Below are 6,126 nucleotides of genomic sequence, written 5' to 3' on the forward strand. Positions count from 1 at the left end.
TTTTATCAAACACCATTCAACAACAAGATCATCTTTAAATTCCGTTTTACCTTCTCATCCAATACATCTCTTTTCCTGGTTGCCTCTAATTCGCCAGGGAGCCTGGCTACTTAATCAGACTGAAGTTGGAGACTTTTTTTTTTCACTGTTTATGGTTTATTTGATATTTCAGTTGGTATGATACTGTTGGAATGCTTATATGTAGATCTTTACATTTTACTTGACATTATCAGAGTTGCATCATACATTACTCTGATAAATATAGTACACAAAATAAGATCCTTTAGCACAATAATGTACAAGACATGCAATATTCAATTTGTACATTAGAGCATAGAATGTGACTAAAAAAAATAGCTTGTACTAAGCCAAAGTTATTTAACACAGTAAACATTCTAGTTTGAAAGGCAGCTGCAGCATGTGCAACATTGGCAGTGGTGTCTGAGACGTGGTGGAATTCTATTATACTATCCAGTTTAGAACTACCCAAGGTAAGTATGACCACCAGAACATAGTTGTAGGGTTTTATGGACCCTTCCTATGTCTACCTTTAGGAAATGGGTGTTTTTCCTATGCTGTTTTTTACTGCTTTAATCACAGACTGGATAAAAAGTGCAACATGCACAACCCCACCGAAAATCCCTTTGTAGCCTAGACAGTGAAATGGTACAACAGAAGACTTTAAAACTGCAGCTCTTTTTGGATTCCCCAAAGTGTATCTGCACTCTTCTTCAAACGGGCCTCTTCCTCAGGAGTCAGCGTCACCTTCACGACGTCTGAGATTCCATTCTGCCCCAAGATGCAAGGAACACTAAAGAAGACATCATCTTTAATTCCATAAAGGCCCTTAATCATAGTGGAAATTGGATGTACCCGCCTAAGATTCTTCATTATACTTTCTGCCAGATCTGCCACAGACAGTCCAATGGCCAAGGAGGTATAGCCTTTCAGTTTGATCACCTCATAGGCACTGTCAACCACCTGTTTGTGAATCTCTTTCCACTGTTCCTTATCTGAATCAGTACCTAATTCAGGATGCAGATTTTTCAGAGAGACACCAGCCACATTCACTCCACTCCATACAGGCACCCTAGAGTCTCCCCAAGGATCCAGCCATGACAGCTCAATGCATGAACTCCCAGCCTCTCTCCCATTAGGTAACGGAACCTCGCTAAATCCAGATTGCATCCACTGCCTTTAACACGGTCTTTGGGAAAGCCACTGATCTTCCAAGCCGTATAGGTGAGGATATTCACTGGATTAGAAACAACAAGCAGCTTGCAGTTTGGGCTGTACTTTACAACATTAGGAATGATGACTTTAAAGATGTTCGCATTACGCTGGACCAAATTGAGATGGCTTTCCCCCTCCTGCTGATGTGCTCCCGCTGTGATAATAACCAGCTTGGAATTAGCAGTTATGTTGTAGTCTTTGCCAGACACAATTTTTGGTGTTCTAAGGAAAAGGCTGTCATGTTGGAGATCCATCATCTCTCCCTTTAATTTGTCTTCCAACAAGTGCAAGTTCATCCGCCAAGTCCTTCATTAAAATACTGATAGCACAGGCCATGCCAACAGCACCAACCCCAACAACTGTAATCTTATTCTGGGGGGGTCTTATCTTCCTTAAGAAGATTTTTAATCAGCTGATGCTTGAGAGTAGCCATACAGAATTTGGATGAGGAAGGTACCGGGAATGCACGTCGGACGGGCTTCGCGGCGCAAGGAGGCAAAATCCTGACTCTGCAGCTGCACCTCTGGTACTTGGAGACGTTTCTGACTGCTATCTTTGCACCTTCCTGGATTGCTCTCCACTTCTAGTAGTTCCTCTTACCTTGGCCTTCAATCTCAGTTTAACTCATACTCCAGGAAACCCTACACCCTCTGTTCCAACCTAAGATAAATACTAATTACTCTCATTTTTCTATCTCTTTCTCCCCTTCAGCGAACTGTAATGCCACTACTGCCGTGTCTGGAACTATGTACACCCCTCCTAGAGGATTCTTTTGGTGCAATTCAACTCTTTACAGACAAATTAACACTTCATTCCCATTCCCCTGTGTCCTAGCCATGGTAGTGCCTCAACTCATGGTGGATACACAGGAAGGGCTTACTGCTCTTAACTCTCCTCACCCACACTGGTCCAGATGGGTAATCTTTCTTCCCATCCTAGTAGGTCTTTCCTTAACATCCTCTTTTGTCACAGTAGGTGTAGGCAGTGGTGGCCTAGTACATTCCCTAGTAACTTCAGCAAATTTAGAACAGCAAATACAAACAGCTATAGAAGCCTCTATCAACTCTCTGGCCTCTGTAATATTACAGAACAGCTTTAGACTTGCTCACAGCTGATAAAGGTGGCATCTGTTTTGTTTTGTTTTCTTTTCTTTTTTTTTTTTCTTCACAAGAAGAGTCTGAGGTTTATTGACAGTCTACAGGAAAATCAATGATGGTGACAGCCATATTCCACCAGCCCCGTGCCACCAATTCCATGGTCATCCCCGGGAAAACTTGAAGAAATAAATCTCATTCACTCAAGACTGACGCAACAGGATGTTATAAAGCACTGGGAGGGGTAGTAGTTTAGAAAGTCCTGCTATGCTTACCAAGGCGGAAGTAGTGACCAGAATGAATTCAGAGGATCAACCTAGGCTTTCACACAAAGAAAGAGGAAACAGATATGCAGGCAAGGCCTAAGGTCCCAAAGGGACCTTGCAGGTTAGGGACAGAGTAGGGGACAGGAGAGGTAAATGGGAATGGCTGGACCGGTCAGCAGGGCTCTCTCTTATTTCTTCCTCCCACCTCTCTCCTTAAGGGCCAGGTGGATAATGGCGCCATTAGCCATGTTGTAGTACGCCAGTGAATTGCAGTCCTTGATGAAAATGCCCTCATACTGCAGCTTCTGTTTCCCTGCAGGCATTCCTGTGGCTTCATGAATCTTCACCTTGATGACAGAGACCTGGTCTGTGAGTGGGAGGGTGAAGACCAGCACCTAGCCATTCAGCTTCCATTCGGTCTTATCCTGCATGTTGGGCACCTGGACTTTGATGGACACTGGACCCTTATTTCTGCACAGAAACTCCTCCTCAGGCATGAGGCTGTCTTCCGTCTTCAGCTTCTTAGAGGTAGGCTCATGCTCCATGGGAGGTGGAGGGTGGACAGGGGGCATTGGGGCCGGAGCTGGGACAGGTGCCACAGGTGGAGCAGGCACAAAGGCTGTTGGCACAATCATGAGGGGTGGACAGGGCGTCATGATAGGAGGAGCCAAGGGAGGCATGGGCACCACGTTGATCCTGGGTGCATGGATGATGGGTGGCATGGGGCCGATCACTGAGCCTGGGGGCAAGCGCAACACAGATGCCACTGGGGGCCTGGGCATGACAGGCATTGCGGATACCACTGTGGTGCGGACAGGAGGTGGCATCGCAGGCGGCTGGGACACAGAGGCGATGGGTGGGGCTGAGCTGGGGATGTTGGGGGCTGAGGATGGAGGCAGTGGCTGCTGGGGAATTTCATTGGGCTTGCTGGGGCCGATATTCTCTTTGGTGTCATCTTCTGGAACCAGGCCCTTGGCTTTGTGGATGGCTTCAATTTGCTCCTGGAGGGTGATGTTGGCCTGGGCAGCATGCTGGGTTCGGGCCATGCTGCCTGAGTGGCCATCCCAAGTCACCTTTTCCTCCGGCTTCTGGATCTCCTCTTCACCAATTTTCTTACCAATGGCTGTTTCTTCCACACCAAAGATATCAGTACGCCGCTCAGCTAACTGTTTCAAGCTGCTCTCAATGTCCAGGCCTGGCGCATACACCTCATCGTCGCTCTGCTCTCGGATGGAGCGATCCCGCTGCTCTAGCCAACGGGGGCCCAGCAACCCAATCCGCATGTGCTCCTGCATTTTGTTGGCAGGGATTTTCTCCCCAGTAATCGGGGACACGAGATACTCATCTGGAGCAGGGGCTGGAGGCAGCGGTTAGGAAGCTTTGGGGTCATAATCCTTGCGATTATGGTCCGGAGTTGGGGGAAGAGGTGGAGGCATGGGTGTCTCTGGGGGTGGAGGCACTTTCTGCCCTTCTTCTTCATCGTCTGAACCCTCATCCATGTCCTGCACTTGAGTGTTCTGGTCAAGCTGGGATGGAGGCTCCTCTGTCTTCTCCTGTTTCTCATCCTCCTCATCGGACTCGACCTCCATCTCGACCTCCTCACTCTCCCCAAACTTCTCGTAGCGCTCCTGAATGAGGATCCGGGCTCCCAGCTCCTCAGGAGTGGTAGGAGGGGGAAGTTCCCTTGCTCATTAGGCTGGAAGTCCACGGTTTCCACTACCACAAAATCATGCCAGTCGATCTGGGCATAGGCTACTCGCTCCTTCTCTTTCTCCTCCTCCTCCTTCTTCCTCTCACGCTCCTGGAACTTGGCCCACTCCACTCGGTAGCACACCTGGTCCAGAACTTCTCGGGGATTTTCAGCTTCTTTCTTGAGCTTTGTGAGTAAGCCTTTTGGTGGAATTAAGATCTTGGTATAGTGTTCCACCAGCTTTGTGAAGTAGTTGAAGAGACTGTGCTGCAGGCGAAGAAAGTCAAACTGGTAGTTGCGCTGCTCTTTTTGCATTAGCTGTGTCAGAAACTGGAGTCCATTCCGCGCCACAAACTGAGCCGTCAGCTTCACCACATCCAGGTCGAAGGCGGAGATGGAGAGGGGGATCTGCGATGAACTCAAACTCAGGAGGGGGCTCTTTGGGCACGATAGTCTCTTGGATCACCTGGGCTTGGACCTTCTGAGGCAGCTGCTGTTGGGTGGTTTGCTGCTGCTGCTGAATGACCTTGGGGATTGCAGCCGAGGGCTCCTGCGCCTTCCCCTCCTTGAACTCGCTGACCTTGTGGCGGTAGTATGCATGGTCATTAGGGTTCAGAAAGTTGAATTTGGGGTTGTTGATCTCATTTTGTCGTATCCTAGCTTCAAATTCAGGCCCATTTCTGGCCACAAAGCAGGCAGTCTTGTCAACAATGTTCCTGACTTCTGGAGGAGGATAAATAATTCCCACCACCGGTCTGGAGGGGGCAGAATCTTCCTTTGAAGATGCTTCATCTTCTGTTGGCTGTTTGGGCTCGGTGGCCATGGGCGGAGGCGGCGGGACCGCCGCCTGCACGGGTTCAGCCGGCATGACTGCGATGCTCAGGGCTGCCAGTCCACCTCCGGGTCAGTGAGCAGATCTACGTCAAAACAGCTTGTTTTGTTTTCTTAACGAACAATGTTGTTAGTATATTAATGGAAGTGGGGCAGTATAAGAAAATCTAAATAACTTACACAAACTCAGAGATAATTTAAGAAACAGGGGAAACCTAGGCAGCTCACAACTAGGAAGGTGGCAAACTCAACTCTTTATTTGTCTGACCCCAATTCTTGGCCCTCTCTTAATAGTGTGTTCAGCAATAATGTTTGTTCCTTGTTTTTTTAAGTTTTTGTAGAACTGAATTCAAGAGATCTCCCATGTTGCAGTAAATCAGATGCTGGAAGCTGAGCAGCATTCCACGCTGATGCACCTCTTGCGAATCAGCCTGGTGCAAGATGGCTACAGTCAATCAGGAGAAAGCACGACCACCAGCCACATCCTACCTAAATGTCAACTATGACACAACCTGCCGAAAGGTCTTAAGTAGCTCCTTACATGAGAATGGGTAGAGGGCATCCAATTAGTGTCCTCCATAGAGAAAGCTGAACAATGAATAGCAAGAGCTGACCACCAAATAGATCAATTCACCTCCCACCTCCTGCACATAAAACCTTTGTTGTGGCTTTTCTGTGTGCAACTCCCCATCCCCAATGCCTCCCTCCAGCCAGGGGCTGCAAAACTTTGTCCGAGAGCTGATAATAAATTCCTTTGTTTTACTTCATTTTGTTCTCTGTGGCCTTTTTTACCTTACAAGGATTTCTTGAAAGAGTGAGTCACAGTCTTTTGGGAAATATTGCATCCTTGTTGATCTTCCCTTACTGACACCACTTCCCCACTCATCTACTTAATTTTTTTGAAATTATTTATTAATAAATTGGAGTTTGAGTTGGCGATGTAACTTTTTGCCACTGGGCAACCAGAGCTCCCTAAACCTATCAAGATCATCAGAGAAAAAATGTGAGGTGA

The 6,126-nt window shown here is 47.6% G+C and overlaps 2 pseudogenes; both read right to left on the reverse strand.

Moving 5' to 3' along the window:
- Positions 1 to 681: 681 nt before the first annotated feature.
- Positions 682 to 1,666, reverse strand: LOC102853788 (annotated as a pseudogene).
- Positions 1,667 to 2,781: 1,115 nt separating this feature from the next.
- Positions 2,782 to 5,151, reverse strand: LOC102854193 (annotated as a pseudogene).
- Positions 5,152 to 6,126: the final 975 nt, after the last annotated feature.

This window comes from Elephantulus edwardii, unplaced genomic scaffold, assembly GCF_000299155.1.
Source record: "Elephantulus edwardii isolate Elephantulus edwardi_28Jun2011 unplaced genomic scaffold, EleEdw1.0 scaffold00172, whole genome shotgun sequence".
Lineage (NCBI taxonomy): Eukaryota > Metazoa > Chordata > Mammalia > Macroscelidea > Macroscelididae > Elephantulus > Elephantulus edwardii.